Source organism: Molossus molossus, unplaced genomic scaffold, assembly GCF_014108415.1.
Source record: "Molossus molossus isolate mMolMol1 unplaced genomic scaffold, mMolMol1.p scaffold_m16_p_6, whole genome shotgun sequence".
In the NCBI taxonomy this organism is placed as follows: Eukaryota; Metazoa; Chordata; class Mammalia; order Chiroptera; family Molossidae; genus Molossus; species Molossus molossus.
Genome location: NW_023425399.1, coordinates 97,103,961 through 97,128,193, shown reverse-complemented (window position 1 = coordinate 97,128,193; position 24,233 = coordinate 97,103,961).

Genomic DNA, 24,233 nt, shown 5'->3' with positions numbered 1-24,233 from the left:
CCTAAAGAGACGTGACAAATAAAGTAAGGTGATGTTTTTGATGGGCTTCTGGAACACGAAAAGGACATTGGGGGAAAACTCATAAAATCCGAAGAAACTATGCTACTTGGTTCATGGTAATACACTGATGTTTGTTTCTTAGCTGTGACAAAGGAACTGTATTAATGTACAATATCAGCAATAAGGGAAACTGGGTGAGGGGTATACAGAAATTCTCTGTACTGCCTTCACAACTTCTCTTACATCTGAAACTATATCAAAGTAAAAGTTTATTTCTATAAAGTGAGTTATACACAGTGAGGAGCCAAAGAGGTGTTTATAAGAACTTGTCATGGACTCAACAATAGGCCCAGGCAGCTGGGCTCATTTGTCCACTTCAAATGGGTGGATTGTATGGAATGTGAATTATATCTCAATAAAGTTGTCTTTTTAAAGGGCAGAAGAGAAAAGGGAGAGTGGAGGATGGTTTCCGGGTTGGAATGGTGTCTTGGGTCAGGTTCCCCAGAAAACAGCCTCAGAGGTGGGGACTGTGGTCAGGGCCCCCAGCTGTGTAAGGGTGAAGAGCGGACCGACCAGCGCAGTGAGGAGCTGAGCGCCCGGCCGTCTTCACCAAGGCCTCGGCCCACCCACAGGAGCTGAGAGCCCACACTGACCTATCAGTGGCTGTCTCCAGGAGTGGATGTGACCTTGGACAAGGTGGGCTAGGTCCCGAGGGCGAAGTCAGGAGAGGGACTCAGCTGAGAGCCGTCAGTGGGCAGCTCGCCCAGCTGCCGGGGAAGAGCTGCGTCGGCGCTGAGTGGACGTGGGGACTCAGCACAGCTGTGCTTCAAGCAGCCGCTTGGACGAGAGGCAGGGAGAAGCCAGTTGGAAAGGAAACCGGCTAAGTCGGCCGAACAGAGACATTGAAAGCAAAAAGAAGTGCATGAGGCTGTTAGAAATTGAACATCAGCCCCGGCCAGTTTGCCTCAGAGGTTAGAATGTCGGCCCGCAGACCAATGAGTCCCGGGTTCGATTCCAGTCAAGGGCACGTACCCCGGTTGCAGTTTGTCCCCAGCCCTGGTCGGGGTTGTGCATAGGGCAACCAGTTAATGTGTCCCTCTCACGTCGATGTTTCTCTCTCTCTCTCCCTCCCTCCCATTCTATCTGAAGATAAATAAAAAAAAAAAATCCTCAGGTGAAGATAAAAAAAAAAAAAGCAATTGAACATCAACTCCTTTACACTTTGCAACAACTTTTGCAAATGTTTTTAATCTTCACATTCAAATTAATATGGTTTGGGTCTCCTGATGTGGATCATTAGTGTACTAAATATGGATTTGCACACAAATAGCTACAGGCCTATGTGGTCAATATTATGTGTTATTGAAGCTCCCTCCATGCATATTTACAAAGCTGGACCAATAATCCAGGCTTCTGAGGGTCCCCCAATACCTGATGGATCTCAGGAGGCCAGCAGTGACCCCACACAGCAGGTCTAAAAGAACTGGGTCTAAAACAAGAGCTGGTGAGGATGTGGAGAGAAGGGGACTCGACCTGTTGATCCAGCCGCTTTTCTTCCCAGGTCACTTCAAGCTCCACGCCCCCTTGATAATCCTGCTTCTGCCCCACAGGTTTTTATTTACTCGCACTCTCTGCTTCCTCTGGGCTTTTGCACATGCTGTTCACTGCCGACCAGGACCTGTCATCCCTCACTGCCCAGTGGACCTTATTATCCTGCATCTGTGTGTTTGAGCCCTTGAAAACAGACGTCTTTGCTCCCCTTTGCATTCCTATCTCAAAACCAGCACCTGACACATAACGAATGTTCTATAAATATTTGCAGGATGGATATATAAATAAATGCATAAGTGAACATAGAATCTATATTCAGACATTTCCAAATTAGAACCTGTACTTGTTTATCTAAATAATCATTTTCCACTTTACAACAGCCCAGAGAGACAATGTACCTTATCTACTAAGGTACCTCCCCCTTTCTGACCAACAGAACCCAGTTTGGTCAGTGCTACTCTTCAGATTCCCTTGCAGCTCAGGGTGACCATGTGACTCACTTTTGGCCAATGAATTGCAAGCAGAAGTCTAGTGGTAGGCATCTAGAAAACCTATTGTTTTTCTGAAAAAAAAGAGAAAGATTTTGCCAGCACATAGTGCCTTTTGCAATTTGTAAAAGTCCCTTCCAAAAATTCAGACCTAATTTCTTGAGTAAGAACAGCCATCTTGAGATTATAAGGACAAAGGCCACGTGCTAAGGATGATGGAGTGGGAAGAAGGAGTCTGGGTCCTGCTGTCTTGCTTGAACAGCTACATTAGCTCTGGACAATCTGTTCTTGGTCTATTTTTCACATGAGAAGACTAAAACCCCTAGTTGCTTAAGCCACCATGGTCAGGTTCCATTACAGACAGCCAGACGGAATCCTAGCTGAGCCAACAGCTAACCAGAAATGAACATTATGACTCTTCGTGCATTCAAAAAGCATTCAGTGACCACCTACTGTGTGTCAGGTATTGTAATAACAGCTTTTCATACATTGGAATGCAAATCTGAACACAACTCTGCTATTTCCTTTAAAGTAAGCGGAAATTTTCTAAATGATAAATGCCTTATGGCAGCTTTTCAATAATCCTTCTGAATTATTTTTTTAATGTTTTTGTATATCTTCTGGGAGGTCTCTTCATAAACGTCTTGCTTCCACAAATAACAGGTTGAGTCATATGAAATGCTATTTCTGTGAGTCAAAAATATATGTTCATTTGCTGTGATTTAACTTAAATGTCATACCTGACTCCTTAATATGAACCACAGATTTTTGTCTGGGGTCTTGCATTGTCTGGGGTTGACCCTTGCAACCCATACAATTTATAAGGGAACACCCTTCTCAGAAGAGGGAAGGGAACCCAATTCATGTCCCAGAGCCTCAGTTTCCTCATCTGTACAATGGAAAGGTTGGGCTAGAATCTCTCCTCCCAACCATCTGGAATGTGAAAGCAAGGGTCTGTCACCCCAACACACCCAAGGGCCTCACAGTCCAGTGACGATGCCAACCAGGCACTGAACACCACTGCCATAATGGTCCCATGTAAGTCCAGAAGCAGGTAAGGCTGATGACCTAGCAGTCCCCAATAGGTCTTCTTGTCCATCCTTCTGCCTCTAACACCCCCAACACTGGCCTTGCCTGTAGGTGCCCCCAGTAAGAGTACCCAGGGCTGAGTTAGAAGGCCCAGCCTTGGACCAACCTCTGCAGGTGGACAGACAACTTCACAGCCCTATACCTGTTTCCCTATCTTAACAACAGAACAACAACAACAGCAAAAAACACGACAAGAATATGCAAGATGATGAGAGCACCTTGATTATCAGCTACAAAAAATAATAATAATAAATACACATCTGAACTGGAGCTCTAGAGTAATATGCAAAAATAAAATTCTTGGTGATCAAAGATCTTTTTTAATTTCCTCATTACATTTTCTTTTCGATCATGATTTTCAAAGCTATTCTGAGGCAAAATAAGTTGAGAAACGTAAGAGAAAGAGTTCCAAGTTTCAAAGACGCCCATTACTACTTCAAGTCCGAGGACGCCCATTCAGAGTGAGGCCATTTACACAGAGACCGAGCCAGTTCCCACGAGCTGCAGCGCAACATCTCTCACCCATCCTAGGGAACAGCTGCTCCCTCCCCACTCTGCCGACCGCCCTCCCCTGATTAATCCATCTTCCCTGGTGAGGGCACTCAGGCCACGTGGGAGCCCGGTTTCCCTGGGTGAACTCCAGGGTGAGGTACATTGAGGGCGTTAATTACACCGGCCCCTGTGCCACCCCCAACCCAGCACACTGACAATTTGGCAACTGCACTCCTGGTACAAGAACAATATGCCAAGCAGCTGGTGGCAGAAAACTCTGATTTATTAACAGGAGTCTCTGGGATGGAAGCCAAAGTCCCTTCTTTCCAGAGAAGCAGAAGGGCCCAGCAGTCCGCTGATGTGCCCCCTCAATCAGGGCCCAGCTCGCCTGTAGGTGACTGAAATTCCACAGGGGTAACACATGCAAACATCGTTAGTCATTTACACCTCCAGGTGGCCGACTCTGTCACCTCCTTTCTTTACTCAGCCAGCTGAGGCATGTATTGGACTGGAACCCAGTATGTTTGGGTGGCATTTCAAGGCCTAAACAAGCTGTCCTGGGAAAGGACTTGGGTCATGTGGGGCCATGGGCAGCCCACTGGAATGAGGAGAGAGCCCTGGGAGGAGAGAGAGCTGGGCCCACATACAAACAGCAGCATCACCGTTTTGTCCAGGGCAGCCTAGAGTCTCACTTTCCTCACCACATGTCCCAGAGTCAGTGGCACCTCCCACTACCAGCTTGCCAGTGCCCCCTGTGACCCCCAGAGGCCACTGCACTGCCGGGCAACCTATGGACAGGCAGCCAGGCTGAGTGAACCTGTTGGATTCACTTATTCACGCATTCACCCATCCATTCACCCTCCCTTCCATCCATCCATATGTCACTCGGCAAGTATTTACTGAGTTCCTGCCCTCTCCCAGTCACCATGCAAACCACTTGGATGCAACAGTGACCCGGTGACACAAAGTCCTTGTTGTCACAAAGCTCTCATCCTAGCGGGGGAAGCAGCCAAGCCAAAGGGCATTCACAGTAACGGGTCGCTAAGTGCTATACAAGAGAAGGGAACGTGTTATGGGAGGAACGCCTAACTCAGACATGGGACTGGGGAAGCTTCAGTGTCCTCCCCTGGAAAATGGCAGCATTGTGACTTGTTCAGCCAGCCTGCAGGATCACTGGGAGGAGCAGCTGAGATCACGCTTGCGAAAGAACTTGAAAAACTGTAAATACCATGCGCATGTATACAGGTGGCGTTACTGTCATTTCCAGTCCAGGCTTCTTCTGAAGCACAAGGGAAAGGGCCACTCTTGGGGCAGGATGTCTGGGCTTCTGGCCATGACAGCTCTACAGGCTGAAGCCAAAGGCTAGTGCTGCCTCAAAATAGGAGCGTCTCCGGACAGGGAGGTGATTGGACACTGGCCCGCTGCAAACATTTTTACTGGGTTTTCTGACAGTGGTGAATAGTTGCCTGGAACCATCCATACTCTAGAAACTCCCGTTTGGCATGTTACCTGTCTTCCAGACGCGTGAGAGACCGTGTGAGTACATAGGAGGAGCTGACAGGCACGAGAGGGTGGGGCTACGGGTTCAGACTGTGGCCATGGAGAATAGAAAGTTTAAAGGCTGAAACTATCATTGCATGAACGTGCTGTGTTTGCAAGTGAACCAGCCAGAAACTCACGCCAATCCCAAAGGACAGGAAGGAAACTTGATCCTGAGACACCGTTCTCGGAAAAATGCTGTTTTCAACACAGAGTAAGTTCCTTGAAGCCAGAGACAAGTCTGCTTCATGGGACCAAGCGAGCAACAAGGCACCCCTGATACAGTCAGCGCAGAACCCAACAAACGTTTGCTGGGTGTTGGAAGCAAACAGCACCAGAAGAAGAGAAAAACAGAAGATCCCTCCTCACCTCCCCAAAGTGGGAATTGAGTCCCAAGGAAGTGAGGGGCCAACCGAGTGAATACCAGAGCCCAGACTCCTGACTCAGTGTTCAGGGCTCTCTCTTCTCCCAGGAAGATGGCACAATGATGTAGTGGTTCATTTGCTCACCACTAGCAACCCACTTAACTCCATAAGCTTCACTAGTCTTTATCTGTAAAATGGATGATGGCAAGAATCAAGTAGGATTGTACACTTGGAGGCATTGTGTAAACTCTTAGGTTCAGGCCCTGGCCTGGTAGCTCAGTTGGTTAGAGCACCGTCCCAATACGCCAAGGCTGCAGGTTCGATCCCTAGTCAGAGCACATACAAGAATCAACCAACAACGCCCTGGCTGGTTTGACTCAGTGGTTAGAGCATCGGCCTGCAGGCCAAAGTGTCCCGGGTTTGATTCCAGCCAAGGGCACGTACCTCGGTTGCAGTTTGTTCCTGGCCCCGTTGGGGTCATGTGGGTGGCAATCAGTTGATGTGTCTCTCTCACATCAATGTTTCTCTCTCTCTCTCCCCCCCCCACTCTGTCTGAAGATACAAGTAAAAATATCCTCAGGTGAGGATTAAAAAAAAAAAAAGAATCAACCAACGAATGCATAAATAAGTGAAACAACAGATCAGTGTTTCTCTCTCATATTAATCAATAAATACATTTTTTTTTAACATTTAGGTTCAGTATACCACAAAGGGATCATTGATACCGTGGCTCCCAGTGATGGTAACCAGGGTGATGTAGTCCTGGTGGCAGAAGACTTTAAAACTCCCCGGAACTGAGCTTCAAGCCCCGGAAACTGTAGGTGGCAGCGGTCAGCTGGAGCCCTCACAGCCTGGACCTGTGTGGTCCTTGTGGGACAGACTGAGGTGGGCTCCTTGGGGCTCTGAGGTCACCAAGAATGTCTAGAGCAGAGTCTCCAGCTGGGACGTGCTCTGTGTGTGGCAGCTCCACCCCCTGAGTGGACTGTCTGCTCAGCTTTCATTCCAACGTGGAAACCTGTGCTCTAGATCCGTCTCTGCCACACTCGCGAGACCTGAGGCTGCCTGTTTCATCCTCCAGGACTCACTCTCTTCACTTTCAAAGTGGACAAACGCCTGCCCTCCCACCGCCAAGAATCTGCATCAGTGTTTCACCCCCCAAGGATGTGTCCAGTGCCCAGACGTTCGTTTCTCTCGGTGGACCAACTGCTGTGAGCTCTGTTCCGAGGAGAAGGCATCACACACAAACAACTAGTGAAATACAAAATTCAAAGCTGCCAAATGAAACTAGTAAATCGGGGGCAATAAGTATCAGGCTTAAAGAATGGTTTAGGGGTGCTGTTTGTTTTTTCCTTTTCAAGTTATTCAGCTGGGCAGTCCTGGGTCATGGTTTGGCCTCCACAGTGCAACCAGTGTGCAGAGATCCTACAAAGGCAGGGCCTAGGCGAGCGCCCCTTCTACATCCAGGGGGGTGAGTTTTAGTCCACAGAGTTTGTTCATTTTTAATGTAAGTAATTAAACAAGTGGGTGTTTAAAAAAAAAAAAAAAAGGAACCCCAATGCCTTTGGTTAAACACAATATAAATGATTTAAAAAAGCTCATCTCCTAATGAGTTGAGAATTTTATATCGATTCAGTAATTACAAAGCATATTGCAAAATCAATGATAAATACTCCTGAAGTTCATATTGATTGGCTAACGCCGATACGATTATATCGAACAGGGACACTATCGTTAAGAGTGTCAGTGTGCGTTCACGTTAACACCTTCGGTGACACGCGGAAGGCAGGCGGCCCTCGGGCCAGCTGGAGGGTGCCCTGCTCTCTGCATGCTCTTCATGCTCTTTCCACACACTTGGTTCTGGCTTTCGGAGCTGCTGGTTAATGAAACATAAGATTATTACTCCCTCGTGCATTTAAGTTTTCAGGTCTTTATACAATAATTAATTAGGATTATGTGACAAGAAGAGAATTTCCACTAGGAAAAGAAATACTAATAGTACTGCTTTAACAAATGATGCTTAAACTCCTATTGACTCAACTTAATTTATTTAATCTTTCTACCTAGACCACCCGGAAGGTAATTATTCACTTTAAATACTTTTAAACTAGTATCTTTAAAGTCTGGGATTTCTCACGTAGCCACTTACTGTCTAATAAAGTAGGCTTCTTGGGAATGAAGGGTTTCAAATGATAGAGAAATGAGTAAACCCGTAAAACATATACAGCAGCAGTTCTCGAAGTGTGGTCCCTGGACCAGCAGCATCGGCATCACTTGGAGCTTGTTAGAAATGAGAATTCTCAGTCTCACCCCACGCCGACTGACCTGGAAACTGGGGGTGGGGGTGGGGCCTGGCTCTCTGTTTTCACACGCTGATTCTGCGTCTGCTCAAGTTTGAGGACCTCGGCTACAGGTCATTAGGATTTTCCTGAGCATTTCCTATATGCCTACAAGTCTGCTACAAGTTACAAGGCTACAGGAGAGTGCGTGGCACCTGCCCTCAGGGAGCTTACAGTCTGGTTAGGATGTTCCCATTTAACTAACTTTAATGACTTGGCAAGACTTAACCCCTTTGGACCTGTTTCTTTATCCATAAGGAGATAATTGGCTTAGATAATCTCTTTAAAGAGATTCCAACTCCAGATATTCTAAGGGTCTCTGAATGAGAGGAAAACGAATTTGTTCACGGAGGGTCCACACGAGAGGAGATCTTGCTGGACACCCAGTTGGTTCCTCTCTTGAATGGCGAGGTGTTTGATGCTAAAGTCACTGAAGTTTCACAGCATGAGCCAAACCCTCTCTGGAAATGAGGAATGACAAGGAGGGGGTAATCAAACCCCTCTCCCTCCCTCCCATGGGGTCCCATGTGTCCCCACCTAGGGAGAACCATTGCTCCAGCCCTTTCTGCTATCCGGGCTCTGAGCCCGGGCCCCCATGCCTGGAGGGAGGCCCTGACAGGCTCCCCTGCTTCTGCTCAGCGGGAACCTCATGACCCAACCTTGAGTGGTGAGGAATGTCATTCATTTAGCAATAGCAAGGGATCCTGAACTAGGAACGGCAAAGCCCATATAACAAAGGGACCAGGGAGAAAGGGGACTTTAAAGAAACACCCTTACAAATCTACAGCTATGCCCAGGGGCACCTCTAACTGGCCTTTCCTGATCCCTAGCCCTCCCTTCACCCACTCCTCCCAGCACCCACTGTGAGGTGCCACTGTTTTCGATGAAGTGGACATTTGTTCAAGGTTCACAGGCCCTAAAGGTAATCTTCAAAGAGAACTTCCTGACACACTTTGCAGGAAGACCCCATCATGAAAAACCAGACGACTTCCCCAGGAGAGAGTGGCATACTCATTTAAAAATCTAGCACATATAGCCCTGGCCGGTTTGGCTCAGTGGTTAGAGTATTGGCCCACAGACCAGAGAGTCCTGGGTTCAGTTCCCCCTAAGGGCACGTACCTCGGTTGCAGTTTGTCCCCGGCCCCAGTTGGGGTCATGTGGGTGGCAACCAGTTGATGTGTCTCTCTCACATCGATGTTTCTCTCTCTCTTCCTCCCTTTCTCCCTCTTGATCTATCTGAAGATAAATGCAAAAATCCTCGGGTGAGGATAAAAAAAAAAAAATCTAGCACATACAAGCAGATCTTAGCACCACGTCATATTACCCACAGTAAGTCTTCTCCATGGTCACGGCGTGTTAGAGCTAGCAGGACCCTCAGAGGCTATCGAGCCCCCTTTTGTTACAATCCAGGCTGCAAAACTCAGCACCTGGTTATATACTTTTTGACTGGATGACTCGCAACTTGTCTCTTACTCCTGCTCCCCTGCTCGTTCCACTTGGAATGGAGACTGGAGCCCAGAGCGTTTGCCCCGAGGCTGGTTCTCATCATGGAGGAAGGCTCATCGCAGAAGCAGGGTGTGGGGCACAGCAAGGAGACACTGCTTTACACGGGCCAATTGTTCATTCTCCTCCACGAAAATACAGCTTGACAAAACACGTTTTTCATCAAATCTTTAAGTAAAATGAACATGGCAAAATGTGTCATACCATTTCTAAGGCAGGCCTGTCCCTTATAACCCCAAGCATCCCCTAAAAGTGTCTGTACTTCTGTTGGAGATGCTATCTTCTGGATTCCCAAAGCCAAGCCCAGAAAAATTCTCAAGATCCCCCGTCTCAATCCTCCCCTTCTCTCTCATGTCCTTTGAGAAACATCTACATAACTGTCTTATTCTAAGTGATTATACATTGATAATTTTCCTTATCCTGTCTCAAAGGCATGTGAATATTCACAAAAGGCATGACCCTTACCCAAAAAGTGGTGCCATTTCTGGCATCAGTAGCCAACAAGTTGGAGAAATTTTTCAGCCACTGATGGGAGGGAGGAGCCACGGGGCCCCTCGTCACTCAGCACTGCTGCTCTGACACTGCTGGGTGGCTGTCCCCCTCTCGGCAAGGTTGCCCTTTCAAATGGCCCAATCGATACTCATTAGGCATTGCCAGTTCCTTGTCTCTCTCTAACTGATTTATCCACCATGCTATAAAACCCATTAAAAATTAATCCTCTAATAGGCAAGGGCACAGATTGGCTGCCCGGAGGTTCCAGATACAATGTAGATGCTTCTAGGAGGGAGAAACCCAAAGGCAGGGACTGTCCAGGGGTAGAACTTTACCTCTCCAAGCCCAGGTGCCCAGAGAATCCGTGAGCAGCCTTGGTGGCATTTGTCTGCCCCGAGAAAAGTGTGTCCCAAAGAATTCCAAGTGGAGAAATGGACACTAATTTGATCTTCCTCATTGAGGACTGGAAAATCGAATACTTGGATGATCCCCTGACCCAAAATGGGTCCATCTGAGAGGGAGGAGGTTGGGTCACATTCTTTGTGCAACAAGTCCATCCCTGGCCAAGTGGCCCAACCCTGCCTGGCCCTCCATGGGCATCAGAGACATGGAACTTTGCTGGCCTCCTGCTTCTCAGGAAGTGTTTCCCTGCAGGGATTCTTTCCCTTCTGACATCTGGATGCAAATATCCCTCCAGATCCTCCTCCTCACTCCACTCTGTCTTTCTTAGCCATCTCATAACTGTAGTTCTCACCCCATACGCGTGCATTCATTCAACAAGCAAAGTCTGTGATGAACAGCACTACCTGTCAAGTACTAGAACCACAGATGCACAGTCACCCCGCCCTGCAGACATCTCCAGTTCTGTGGAGAAGAAAGAGCAACTAAAAGGAGGCTGGGAAGGAAGTGAGCGGAGGGGAGCATGTGCTGTCCCCACTGCTCTCGATGGGCCACGCATGGGAACTGTTCCGCCAACACGTCACTCGCAGGCCCTTCTCCTCCAGGCACTGTATTCCTGGGAGAGATACCAGGCCCTGTACTGAGCACCAGTGCCCAGCCTCCAACAGCATGGTGAATGTCACCCAGCTGAAGATCAACATCTCTCCTTATAGTTTCCCTGAGGTCTGACCTGGGAGTCCCTCCGAGACTGACTGAGGGACCTCCCACACCCAAGAGCGGACTTCAGCGTTTTGCCACATCCTGACCACAAGGCCAGTGTCCCTAGCCTCTGTCAATCATCCTGTGTCCTGGTGAGCAAAACAGGGAGATGATTAAGTGGCCCAGCATTGAGGGGGAAGACCAAGAAGACTTCTTAAATGCTGGGGTTCAGAGATCTGAGGGCTGATATCATGGCTGAAAGTTATGGAAGAAATGAAAATGGACATGTTGTGACATCCCAGATGCTAGAATTGGACCAGCAACACCTCCTAACCTTAAAAAAAAAGTAGATTCCAGATTAATAAAACCACCTACAAGAGGCAGAAATTCTAAGGTGAAGCAGCAGGCCATAATTCAAGTGGTTTCTAAAAGGATTTGGATAAACTTATAGAAAATTACTAGGGACTAATTAAAAGGAAGTTTGGGAATACTGGGCCAAGTCCAACATCATTGAACCTCTAAAGTGATGTCCATCAAATGCCTTCTTTCAGGGACAGATGCCAAGACTGGATGAACCAATGGATGGCCCTTGGTGGCACTTCTGATGCCTATAGAAGAGTGATGCCCAGTGCATACCTGAGGCACCCAAGGGTCCCCACCCAGTCAGTCTATTCCGGCCCACAAGGACATGGCTGGCTTTCCCCATCACTAAGTTACAGTTTGTGGTCGCCAGTCCTCTGTGCATTGGCGTCTACCCTCCAAGGACCTTGCCTTGGCTGTGGCATCCTGTCCCGTTGTGCTTCAGAACCTGGGATGAGGCAGGTGCCCTCACCCCAGGGCCAGGACCCTCAAAAGAAGACAGATTGCTACCTACTCTCTTACTGGGTGGCCAGTGGGAGGAATGCCCTTCGGGAAACAGAGCTGGCCCTTCCTTCCTCTCTTTTTGCTATCAGAGGAGACACGCTTCTGCCAAGGTCTGTGTTCAGTTCATGGGCTCCCGGGAATGCTCATTCCCAGGAGCCTCTGCCAGAGGGGCTGCCTCCCTACATACTCTTCCTCCTCCAGCCTTAGACTTTAACCAGCAGCCCCCAGCACCCCTGGCAGGGCTCCTTGCTCGACTCTGTGATCACAGTGGGTTAGCTGGTCAGCCCATTCCTGACTGCCCACTCTACACACCCTTCCCGGTGAGGCGGGAAGGTACACCAGTCACCGGCTTTGGGGACAGGCAGTCCCCTCCTTTCCACACTGCACAGCCCCTGTGCTGAGCCCAACAAGGGGAGAGGCCCGGAGCCTGGGTTCGGGACTTTTTGCCCAGGCAGCAGGATGCCTGCTGCTCTTTCCCACCTGTTCCTGGCCAAGGGGATCCATCTAGCTTCCATCGCAACAAGCGGCCGAAGATGAAGGCAAGCTGGCCCCCGAGAGACGGGCTCTGACATCCCGTAGCCCTTCCAGATGGGGACTCTGATGCCCAGGGTTCTGCCGGCTCCAAGAAAAATGGGGGAAATGGGTGATTTGAGCCTTCAGGTCTTTACCCATCCCTTTCCAATACTCCTATGTTGTCCTCAATCTCTGTCCATTCATTTATTCATTCAATAAATAGTTTTTAAGGACCTACTATGTGCTGGGCCCTGAAAATACCAGATGAGTAAGCCACACAGGGTCCCTGTCCTTGTGGAATTTGCAAGATGAAAAGGAATAACCTTATTTACATGTGGATATTCAGTGTATTGGCAGAGAACAAAGTGCTCGTGTTAAAGGTGCATATTGGTCCCCTCTGCAGAGTATATTCCAAGACTCTCAAATCTCACTCCATGAGTAACTTTGTAGCCTGGCTCTCCGACTGCACCCCTGATTCCTGCCCCCCACTTCCCTCCCTTCCCGACTCTCCCAGCCCCTCCTCACTCTCTCACCCCCTCTGCCCCCTTCAGTCCCCTCGCCTTCAATCCACCCCTCGCTGGAAGCAAGAGCAGCAAGACTCAGTCCGTTTCCCTTCTTTTCCTTTGGTGAGCCGATCTGTGACAAACCTTTTTATGCATTTAATTCATTCTCAATTTCTCATAATCAGGGGGAAGGTATCCCCTAAGGTTAGGCGAGCGCTTGTCAGAAAAAAGGAAGAAAAAAAAAAAAAAGCAGTGTAAATTCACAGAGGTAATCATAGTCTATCTCCACTCCCACTGCCCGTGGAACTATTAACTAATATCGTTCTCTAATCTTTTTTGTACTTATTTATTTTGTAGCGAGAAACTAGTGTTATAAACACCCCTACTGTCAAAACTTGTCATCCCCATTACCTCAAGGCGGGCTTCATCTCTGTTATTCTAATTTCAGAGTTTCTCAAATTCACAGCCGCTGGAAATTGAGTACAAAATCCATTATCATTTGTATATTTTAATTATGCAAATGAGGCAGCTCAGCTGCGATGTCCGGGACCTGCAGGGATGCCTGACTTGATTCTGGGTGATTACAATTTATCCAGTCGAGTCACTTTAATTGTAACAAGCTAATTACATTGTTTCATTTGGCTTTAACAAAAGAAAAAGAGACAGGAAGCTGGATGCGTCTCAGGGCCCCCAGAACAGACCGCTGCCTCTCCCCAGTGGTGGGGTAGGGGTGGCCAGGGGACTGGCCACCAGCCCTCCCTGTCCAGTTGAGGGGCTAGTGGAGGACCCCAGAGGAAGTGGCCAGGTAGCCGGAGGCAGCTGTCCTTGGCAGAGGCCTGCCCACCAGTGGCCTCTGTCAGGGGCGGCAGGGGGACTTTCATTCCAGCCAGCAGTTTGTCCAGCCCTACCTGGAGGAGATCGGACCATCCTACAGAAGGGCCTTTTCCACTCAAGCCTTTGTGACCCCAGGCTGATGTCTCTGAGGGCCTATCTGCTTTCCACGGTCTGTGCATCTGCGCGTGGGTAGCATCTTTCTGGATAACCGCATTGCAACCAGTAGGGATCCCATGGAAGTGTTTCCCGTGGTCGGAGAGAAGAAGATACTGAAGTGGGAAAGGGGGCGAGGGCAGAGAAATGATGAGAGAATTTAGGCAAATTTCCACAAAGTGGGGATGACGTTTTTCATTCTCTGAGGTCATGTTTTTATTTCTGTGATCAATGATAAACATTTCTTCATCTGGACAGAAAATAGCTGCTTTCTCTTCCAGTCATTACACCAGCCAGCGAGAGAGAAGATGCTTCGGTTCATACGTATGTTCAATATTTTAGCAGAATGAGAGTCCCCAGTAAGCACAAGGCTCATGTACCTTGACAAAGGACCATTCCTTGTAACAGAGTTACAGCAGGACCAGAATTACATATTAGCTACAAGAATCTACTATTTACAGGATGAACTGAAGTCTGGCCATGCAATCTGGGTGATACCAGAAGCTTTTTCTTCTGGTAATTCGTTTGGTTCACCTCCCTTGGAACCAGAGCTCATGACCTTGAGTCTGAGCTGGACAAAAACCTATGACCTCAGTGGCCTAACATGGGCAACAAGCTCAACACCAAAGTCCAAACATGAGATGAACAACCTAGTAACCATAGCAAATCAATCGACCAAGAAATATTTATTGAGGTTCATTGAGATTCTATTGTGATCATGGTCTCTACGTTCAAGGTGTTATATTCCAAAGACAGAAATAAGGTTTAAATGTTTAAGACGGACAAAGTTGGGGTGCTCAAAGAGGTCTGAGGGGAAAGACAAGTGCAGGGACTGGGATAGTACTCAAGTTCATGCTGGCAGGGGCTGGGTTCCGGGTGAGCAGACACTGAGCAGGGTCGGAGCAGCGGTCCTGGTGTCCTTCTGTTTGCTAGCAGGCCTTGCCGGTCCGATGGAAATAGCATGGCCGGAGGCTGGGGCTCCCATGAGGGTAGCGATGGCTGGAAAGACAGTGGGAAAAGAGGGAACAGACTCTGACAAGCCAGGAATAGCAGGTGAAGGGGATTTGTGTTAGCCTTGTGAAGTTAAACAAGTGAAGCAAAGCTGTGGTCTTCCCCATCAAGTCCACCATGTAAACAAGGCATGTCTGTCCGCAGTGCAGGTCTGGCCATCAGTGAGCCAAAGGAGCCCACGGGGTGGATAGTGTGAACAGCTGAGTGACATGGAGCCACGTAACAGGGTGCAGAATGACACAATTCTTGGTGAGTGGGGGGGAGGCTGGGGAGGCTCTGAGAACTGTTTGAAAAGACAGTTTGTGTCTCGGTGTGTGAGCAGGAGGAAGAGATTTGTGGAAGGAGGGATGGCGGGCAAAGATGTAGAGGAAAGAGCAGCCCCAGTGGGGCCAGAAGCTGGAAGGAGCTGGAAGGAGCTGGGAGGAGCTGGGAGGAGCTGGGAGGAGCTGGGTGGAGTTGGGTGGAGTTGGGTGGAGCTGGAAGGAGCTGGGTGGAGCTGGGCGGAGGTGGGTGGAGGTGGGCGGAGGTGGGCGGAGCTGGAAGGAGGTGGGCGGAGCTGGGCGGAGCTGGGTGGAGCTGGGTGGAGCTGGAAGGAGCTGGGTGGAGTGGGTGGAGCTGGGTGGAGCTGGGTGGAGCTGGAAGGAGCTGGAAGGAGCTGGGTGGAGAGGCGGTGGTGAGCAGTGAAGCAGGGCTGCGTGGCTGGCAGTGGACCCCCTGGCTCCGTGTGACTGAGCTCCAGGTGGCAATTTCTTACCATTTCCCTGCTGGCTGGACCCCAAAGAGGAAACCTGGTGTCATGTCCAGCGTGGGGTTGCACCATAAACAAATACATGTGGAAGGAAAAAGGTACGGAAGAAAGAATGGAGAAAAGGAGGGAAAGAGGGAGTGAAGGAGGGAGAGAAAGGTAGGAGAGGAAGAAGACAGCACATGGTTGGAATGAGGAGATGAAGTTTCTTCCCCCAGAGCCCTTACCAACCAACTGGGTGGTGAGATTACGTCACTGAAGAGCTGAGAACCTGCTTCTGTCAAAGGTGTGGGGACAACATGAATGTATGTACTAACCCTTTCAGACCTAGGTCTTGAGAATCAAGACTTTGGTGTATTTATCTCTCACTAGGCAGTGTTCATCTCTGCTTGGAAATATTACTCTGTGTTAGGGTGAATGGTTGGTACAAAAAGGAAAAAAAAAATATTGAGGCTGCTGCTTGTGCCTGAATTCTCCAGCTCTAAGTAAATTAGAGCCAGATGCCCAGTTCCTCATCGCTCCATCAGATCACTCCACGGAGTAATTATAATACTTTATGGGCATTAACTCACTGATTCTCATCATGCCCTGGGAGGGAAGCACTCAGATCATTATCCTCCCTGTACCCAGGGAGGGGGCGCATCTCTTCGCTCCATGTGTGCATCCCGACAGCACCTGGCCCCTGGATGCACTGGAAGGGGAGCGCCCGGGCCAGCCGCACTCGGGGAAGATGGATGAGCTGGAGTCAAGGTTCTGGGAAAGGGAAATGGTGATGATGGGGGAGGCGAGTCCAACAGCAGAGGGATGAAAGAGATGCATGGAGAGGGGCAAATTGGCTGAGCTCAACGTGGTGGTATCTGAGGGAGGCAAAGAACCAATTACAAATACTGGAAGACTCTGGGCTTGGAAGAGGACAGGAAGGAGGGAGAAAGCACGGAGGCCCACCTGAGGAGGCACCTGGAACCGAGAGGAGGGTGCAGCCACGGTGAGGAGGTGGGGCCAAGGGGCAGCCCTGGGTGTGGCTGAACAGGGACTTCAAGAATGTGCCCACCCTGACTGGTTTGGCTCAGCGGTTGGAGCGTTGGCCTGTGGTCCAGAGAGACCCGGGTTCAGTTCCTGCCAGGGGTGCGTACCTCGGTTGCAGTTTGTCCCCGGCCTTGGTTGGTCATGCGGGTGACAGCCACTCAATGTGTCCCTTTCAAGTCGATGTTTCTCTCTCTCTGTCTCTTCCTCTCTCTCCCTTCCACTCTATCTGAACAAAAAATGGAAAAATGTCCTCGTGTGAGGATTAAAGAAAAAAAGAATGTACCCATCAGCTCTTCTACTCCCTCATGCAGAACCTCCTCACACAGGAGCGAATCTTCAGTACCTCTCCATCCCAGGAAGTCTCACGATCATTAAATGTTAAAACGGAGCTAACGTTAGCGTTTAGACTCTCTCCTTATTTCACTGATCAGGTAACAGAAGCCCAGAGAGAGAGAAGTCAGTGACCCAAGGCGGACACAGTCCATGTGGATACAGTCTCTGGGACCGGGTCTCGCATCTTCTAATGCACTGGCTCGACTTCACCTTCATCTCTCTTCTCTGAGTTCCTTCTCACACAGAAACCCTACCACCTGGCACTTGATGTTATGCTCTCATACAATTCATTCATTCTCTCCCACAAAATCAGAAAACTGCTGTGTGCCAGAACTGTGCCTTGGGCATCCCTGGTGGCACCCTGGGTGCCTAACCCAGGAGTAGCACATAGAGTGGTGAAGGACGGTGTACAGCTTGATGAGAGCATGTTAGGTGCCAAACCTCCAGGAAAGAAGATCAGAAATATTGGCGGGGGGTTGGGGGTGGTGGATGATGCTCAGAATGAGCCAGGAGGAGCAGGGGAAAACCATGAACGTCTCCATGGTCATTGCTGAAACTACCAGCCGAGCAGCCTGAAGCATTCATGCAGATGAGGGACTGTGAACAAATGGGGTCTCTGCCCCAGTGGGCAAGTGATATTTCAGTAGCTAGAAGACATGTTCCGGCATTTCTGTGCCCTCAGAATTATGCTTAAGCCCCCAGGTCACCCTCAGTGTTTGTTTAGAACATGTCCCGTTTGCAGATGGGTGTGGGAATGTGAAGCCCATCCTCACAGCAGCTACTAGTGGTAGCCCACTTTACAGGTAGAAAAACAGAGGCTGGGAAAGACCAATAAACCTGCCCAAGTGATGCCACTCTTCCTCGGCAGGGCCAGACCCAACCCCCGCGCATTTGCCCCCAGGCCCACACTCCTGACCACTCAGCTCAGCTGCCTGTGGTCCAGGATGGCTTTTTTCTACTTACACCTTTCCAGTTCTGTGTCCTCCTCAATATCTGCCTGTCTGGTCCTTCTTTGACAATCATCTCACCCAAACCAAGAAAAAACAAACAAAGAACTCCTTCAGCGACCAGTGTGCCTGGCTTGGCATTAGGGAGACCCCTCCCCCTTGAATTGGGCAGACGGAAGGACCCTTGTGAACCCGGAGATGCAGGGGGCACCATTCAGACCCAGAGCTGAGCTGTCAGGCCAGGCATCTAGTGCTGGAGGGGGCAGCTGTCCCCGCCAAGCAAGCCACGCCGGAGGAAGAGAAAGCCAGCCAACGCTGGGCCAGCAAAGAAGAGTCAGACTTGGCTTCAGAGACAGGAAGATATTTCACAGAAGGGGAGGCACTAGAGAGGAAGGAAGACTTATTCCCCTACCAGCTGGGGGGATATTTCCCCAGACAGTGTCTCTGCCCCAGCTCACACCACCCTTCTGCTTATTCTGCCCAAGCGTGGCTTTAGGCTGCCTGGACCTTATCTTGTTGTATTTTGTATTATTGGGGTGATTTTTCTCTTCGGCTTCTGTATACAGAGCTTAAGGGTCAGTACCACCATGGCATTGAATGCCAGCAGTCTCAAAGATGAGGAGTCCTGCTCAGCATGGTCCCAGTCTTTCCAGGGACCCCGACGATGAGGCTACCCCCAAACTCACCCTCTAAAGCTGACCCAAGGCTGCCCTGCCGTCTCCTCCCTGACTCGGAGGGAAAGGAGACATCCTGTCCTGGCTGTCCACACCTGCCATGCACTAGATGGCGCGCTCTAAATAATTAACGAGAATCATTTTGTAATGCGCTGACCCCTGAACATTGCACATCACTCATTCCGCTGCTCCTGCTCTCCCTTGCTCGCCCTCCGTCTCTCTCATTCTGACAGCTCAGCCTCCTTTCTTGGGCACCCCACAAACAGCACATCAGCGGGACCCCTGCATTTCTTACAAGCGGCACCATGGCTGTAAAGGTGTTTGGCCTCTGAGTTCCTTTGATAAAACATGTGGAATGGTGAGGGGGAGGTTTTGATGCTGGGCCTGTCCAGGGGATGCCTTGATCTCCTGGGACCCACCCAGAAGCTCGGGCCTGGGGGGAGGCAACCCAGAAGAGTCACAACCCAGAAGAGTCAGAGCCCTGGGTGAGGAATCTGACGACAGCCTGCGTGGCCCTGCCCTCCAGTAAACTGTACATGTGAGGTTGATTTTGATTTCACTTTTTAAGAAAGATCTGAAACCAATTGAACCAATTGCTAACACGTGCTAATTCTGGGTAGGTACAAAGAGTTTCTACTCCCTGCACTTTTCTGAAATATTTCCTCATTAAAACACAAAAAGATCCTCCCATAATGAATGACCCAGAAGGAGTCATCAATATTTGTGGTCATCCCCAAAGGAGATCTGTTTGGAGGGGGAAATGATGTGAAAAGGGGGACCCAGCAACTCACACTCACACTGATGTGTACATGGTTGGTCGACGCCCTGGATTACTCGCGAGGGAAGCCCTCCTGAGTACCTGGAACCAGACGAAAGGGGGGAACAACCCATGAGGATGCTGACAGCCCTGGAGACTGCATGCAGCATAATTTGATCAAAGCTGTTTGTCCTAATGTATTTGGGGCATGTCACTGGCACCAGTAATCCACTGTGGAGCTGAGTAACCCAGCTCAGCCTAAGGTCCAGAAGAGCAGACTGGGTATCAGATTTCCTTGGTGCCGCCTTCAGCCCTGACTCTGCCCCCAAAAAGCCTCATTTCCTGGTGTTGTGAACCTCACATCCTTCCCCATGATTCTTATAAGAAACGGGAAGTCACCTCCCCACTCCTGCCCCCACCCCCTCCTTCGCAGGAAGTGGGGTCTATAAAATGTGAGGCTCCTTGGGGTGCAGCCCAAGTGTGATCATGAAACCCATTCAGCAAACAAGAAAAATAAATTAGCCCTGGCCGGTTTGGCTCAGCAGTTAGAGTGTCGGCCTGCGGACCAGAGAGTCCCAGGTTCGGTTCCCACTAGAGGCAGGTACCAAAAAAAAAAAAGAAGAAAGAAATAAAAATAAATTAGGTTTTCCCCAGTTGGAGCCCAAATAGTAGCAGCCTTGGGACTGGAACACTCCAGGCCCTGGTGAGAGGCTGGGATACCACGCTGATGGGTTTCCAACTGATTGCAGAGAAGCAATGAAGCAGCGAACAACACAAGCAGCATCTTTTCTCCCAGTCCCCGGTCGGTTTGGTGAGGCTCCTGGTTCCACTTCTGTAGATCCCACCTCTGGCAAAATTGTGGTGCCCGAAACCTGGGCGTCAAGATGAATGATGGCCTTTTACAAGCTCCCCTTGGAGCCCTGCCTAGCCCCCTTCCCATGCACCCAGCTCACCCCTCCTGCCGCAGCCTCTCCTGGAGAACAGAATGATCACCGAGCTAGTAGCACAGTTCACGTCAGTGCTCTCGGGCACGGAAGGCTCTGCGTGCAGCCTTATCCAAGGGCAGTAAAGATGAGCAGCGTGTCATCCACGTTCTCATGGAATAGTGGACCTCGTGCTGTAGGAACACACTACATGATGTCGGAGAACAAAGCAGCAGTCACTCCGGAGCCTAAAAGGGGCTTTGGGGACAATGAAAAGTTTCATAGAGGAGGACACACTTAGGTTAAGCATGGAAGGGCAGGCTGGATATTGATAAGCAGAGACAGGACAGTGTAGAAGGGTGTGTGAGGAAAGGGGGGGGGGTGTTCCAGGGCGAGGAAGCTGCAGGGGCAGCGACAGAGAGTTGGGAAAGCCAAAGGCACGTTGGGAGCGTAGAGGATTGCCCTAGCTGGTAGGCAGGCGGGAGCAAAGTAGTTTTTACTTCATCTCCTAGGCAGCAGGGAGCCATTGAAGGTGTGAGGGTCCTCAAGTATGATGCTCTTTCAGGTTGTCTGGGAGTGAAAAGAGAGGTGAGGTTATTTGGTGGGGAGAGAATACTTAACCTATTACAATATATCACTATTGGTGGAATTTCAGTAGTGGAGTTTTGAGGTGGCTCGGGGGAAACTGGGGGAACACAGTCATTCTTCAAATCAAAGCATATTTTGAAAACTCAGCTAATATTTCTGTAGGACCTGCAGAGACCTGGGCACGGTGACAGGCATTCTACATAGGTTGTTCCTTTGGTCCTAACAGGTCAGATTCTTTTCCACCATTTTACAGAAGAAGAAACATTTGAAATGGTTCAAGGTCACAGAGCAGCAGGTGGTGAGAGCAGAATTTGCGTCCACCTCCCTACACCTCTGATTTTCCCATCAGCCCTTGCTGCCACACCCTGTGTGCACACAGCCAGTCTGCCCTCTGCACCAAGCACCAGCTGGGAGCCAGGCACCAGCCCGAAGGCAGCGTTCACTGGGGGCCAAGCCAAGGTCAATGGAAGGTCGCTGGCCTGGGAGGGAGTCCTGGCCAGGGGTGAAGGTCCCCTTGAGAGTAACCAGCTCTGTGATCTTGGGCATGTTACTTCACCTCTCCGATCTTCCTCATCTGTAAAATTAGGACTGGAGCTGTGATTGGGAAATTGTTAAGCCACAGAACCTTTACTTTACAATGAAATTATAAATGAACCACAATAACACAAATAAAAATAGGACTGCTCTGAGTGACGCTGGTGTGAGGGCTGGGGAGGGCAAAAGTCTAGACACTGCAGATGGGGTTTTTCACCTGCATTTCAAAACTGCATATGCCAGCCCTGGCTGGTTTGGTTCAGCGGTTAGAGCGTCGGCCTGCGGTCCTGAGAGACCCGGGTTCGGTTCCCGCTAAGGGCGCGTACCTCGGTTGCAGTTTGTCCCCGGCCCTGGTCGGTTGTGCGGGTGGCAGCCACTCGATGTGTTCCTTTCACACCGATGTTTCTCTCTCTCTCTCTGTTCCTCTCTCTCCCTCCCACTCTACCTGAACAAAAAATGGAAAAGTGTCCTCAGGTGAGGATAAAAAACAAAACAAAAACTGCATATGCCAGTGGAGAAAACAGAAGTCCAGAGGTGAGTAAGCCAGGCAGGTCACATGGCCGCTTGGCATTCTCGCTCAAAGCCTGTGCTCCCCCACCGCACCCTTCGATATTCCTGGCAGGAGCCAGGCTAATGCTTCATTTAAGATGGCACATTTACAACAAGCCGTCAGACACAAAAGTTAAGGTTCTTAATGGCAATAATCCCCCGCATTGGCCCGTGCTGAATGAGAGACTGCTAGGTAGGCAAATATAAATATAGACTTTATTATACCACATCGCAAGGCAGGGGAGTTAATGTTGCTGGGAGAACATTCATTTCCACATTTTCTTACTTTTGTGTGTCTTAATTTGCAACTTAATGTGGCATTATCATAATTTTTTGCATTATGTAATGATTAAAGTGAGGCGTATCATATTTATTGATTTATTTGATTTATTTAAAATGTAACCATTGCCCCAGGGCAGGTATATGTACAAAATACAATGTAACGGTTAAATTGAATCCGGCAGATAAATTCCCCATTAAGAAAAGACATTTCAGGACTGTCAAGACAATGAGAAATGTCTTCCCCGAATCATCAGGAGAGAAGGAATCGTGAGGGGTCATCTGGTCCAACCCTCTGCCTCAGGCAGAATTGCTCCCAATCCCCCAAGACTGAGCACCAAACAATGAACTTCTGAAATCTCTAAGGAGAGCCACATTCTACCATATCCTCCCACCTCTAGCTTCAACCCCAAGACTAATACCTCCTCCCTGGGTCAATCCAGCCTTTTGTCCCTGGAATCCATGTTCCCAACATCTCACTTCTTTGGTTCATAATCAGTCCTTCTCAAAGTCCATTTCTCATTCTATTTCTTGCTTATCTGTTTCTTATTCCACAGTTTCACCTCCTAAAAAGACCCATGTTGGAATTCTCTTCACAGAATCTCAAGAGTCTCCCGGTGAGAAGGGGACCTGACCCAGCATCCCACATAGAGCAGGAACTTCTCGAACACATCCCCAGTTGCTGGGCATCTAGTCTTTGCTAGAGTCTCCCAACGCCAAGGCACCCGTCATTGATGGGAAGACTAATTCTGAATCTGACACTGTGAGGGTGCCCACTCTCTGCAACTTTCTCCCAGCCCACCCCAGGCTCCCAGTTTTTTTCCCATTGTTTTATTGGGACTCAGAATCTTGGATTGAATGAACATTCCAGTGCAGATGTTCAATGTAGTAACCAGAAAATCCAGGAGTTAATGGTGGGACCACAACCTCCCCAATCAGGACTTAAACAAAAATGATCATCTTATCAATAGCTAAGGGGGATTCCTGAACATCCTACACCAAGAATAGTAAGCTCCTGCTGAACCTCGCCTATTTTATTCTCACATGTGCCCTTGGGTCCACTAGTGCCTGAACACCAAGACAAGCCTTATTTCTCTACTCATCCAGAAAGCATTTCGTGAATACCCTATATCGATGTCTCCCTTTGTGCCAGGGGCATAAAGAATAATTTTTTTTTTAATTCTCTTTTCACACATGTCTGGTAAGAGTGCAAAGAAGTTCAATTGGTTTGGAAGACCATCCAGTGGTGGCCACAAAAGCATATGAATGACCTGTGACCCAGTAACTCCACTCTGAGGCACGGACCCTACAGAAACATATACATGTGCTTACCAACGGACCTGTGCTATTTGTGATAGCTATAACCGGAAACTCCCCACATGCCCGTCAGCAGTAGAGTGGACAAATAAATACATGGTGGCATGTTCCCACAGTGGACTTCTGGACAGCAACAAGAATGAATCATCTGCAACCACAACAAAGGTGAATTTCACAAACAGGATGCTGAGCCAAAGAAGCCAGACTAAAGGAGTGCACGCTCTGTGGTTCTGTTTACATAAAACACAGAACCAGGTCAAACTAAACTAGGCCTGGGTTAGGATGGTGGCTGCCCTGGGGTCCGACAGAGGTTGGCAGGGGCCACGGAGAAGGCTGTAGACGTGCTAGTGAGGCGCTGTTTCTTGACCCAAATACTGGTCACATGAGTGTGCTCAGTTTATAAACATTCAGCAAGCTACCTGCTTACGAGATATGTATCTTTCTCTCAGTGGATAATCATGGACAGTTCTGAACCTCATTTATACCGTTTTTTTCCTTCTACATACATACCTGTGATAAAGTATAACTAGACATGGTAAAGATTAATGAGATTTATAAACAATAAAATAGAACAATTATAACACCATACTGTAATAAAGTTATATTAATGGCAAAAGAAGTTTTGAAAAACAGTTCTGGCCCAGGATTGCAGTTTGTTGGATAGACAAGACAGAGAAGCTAAGGGTGTTGCATTAGTCTGCTCAGGCTGTCACAATGCCAAACTGGATGG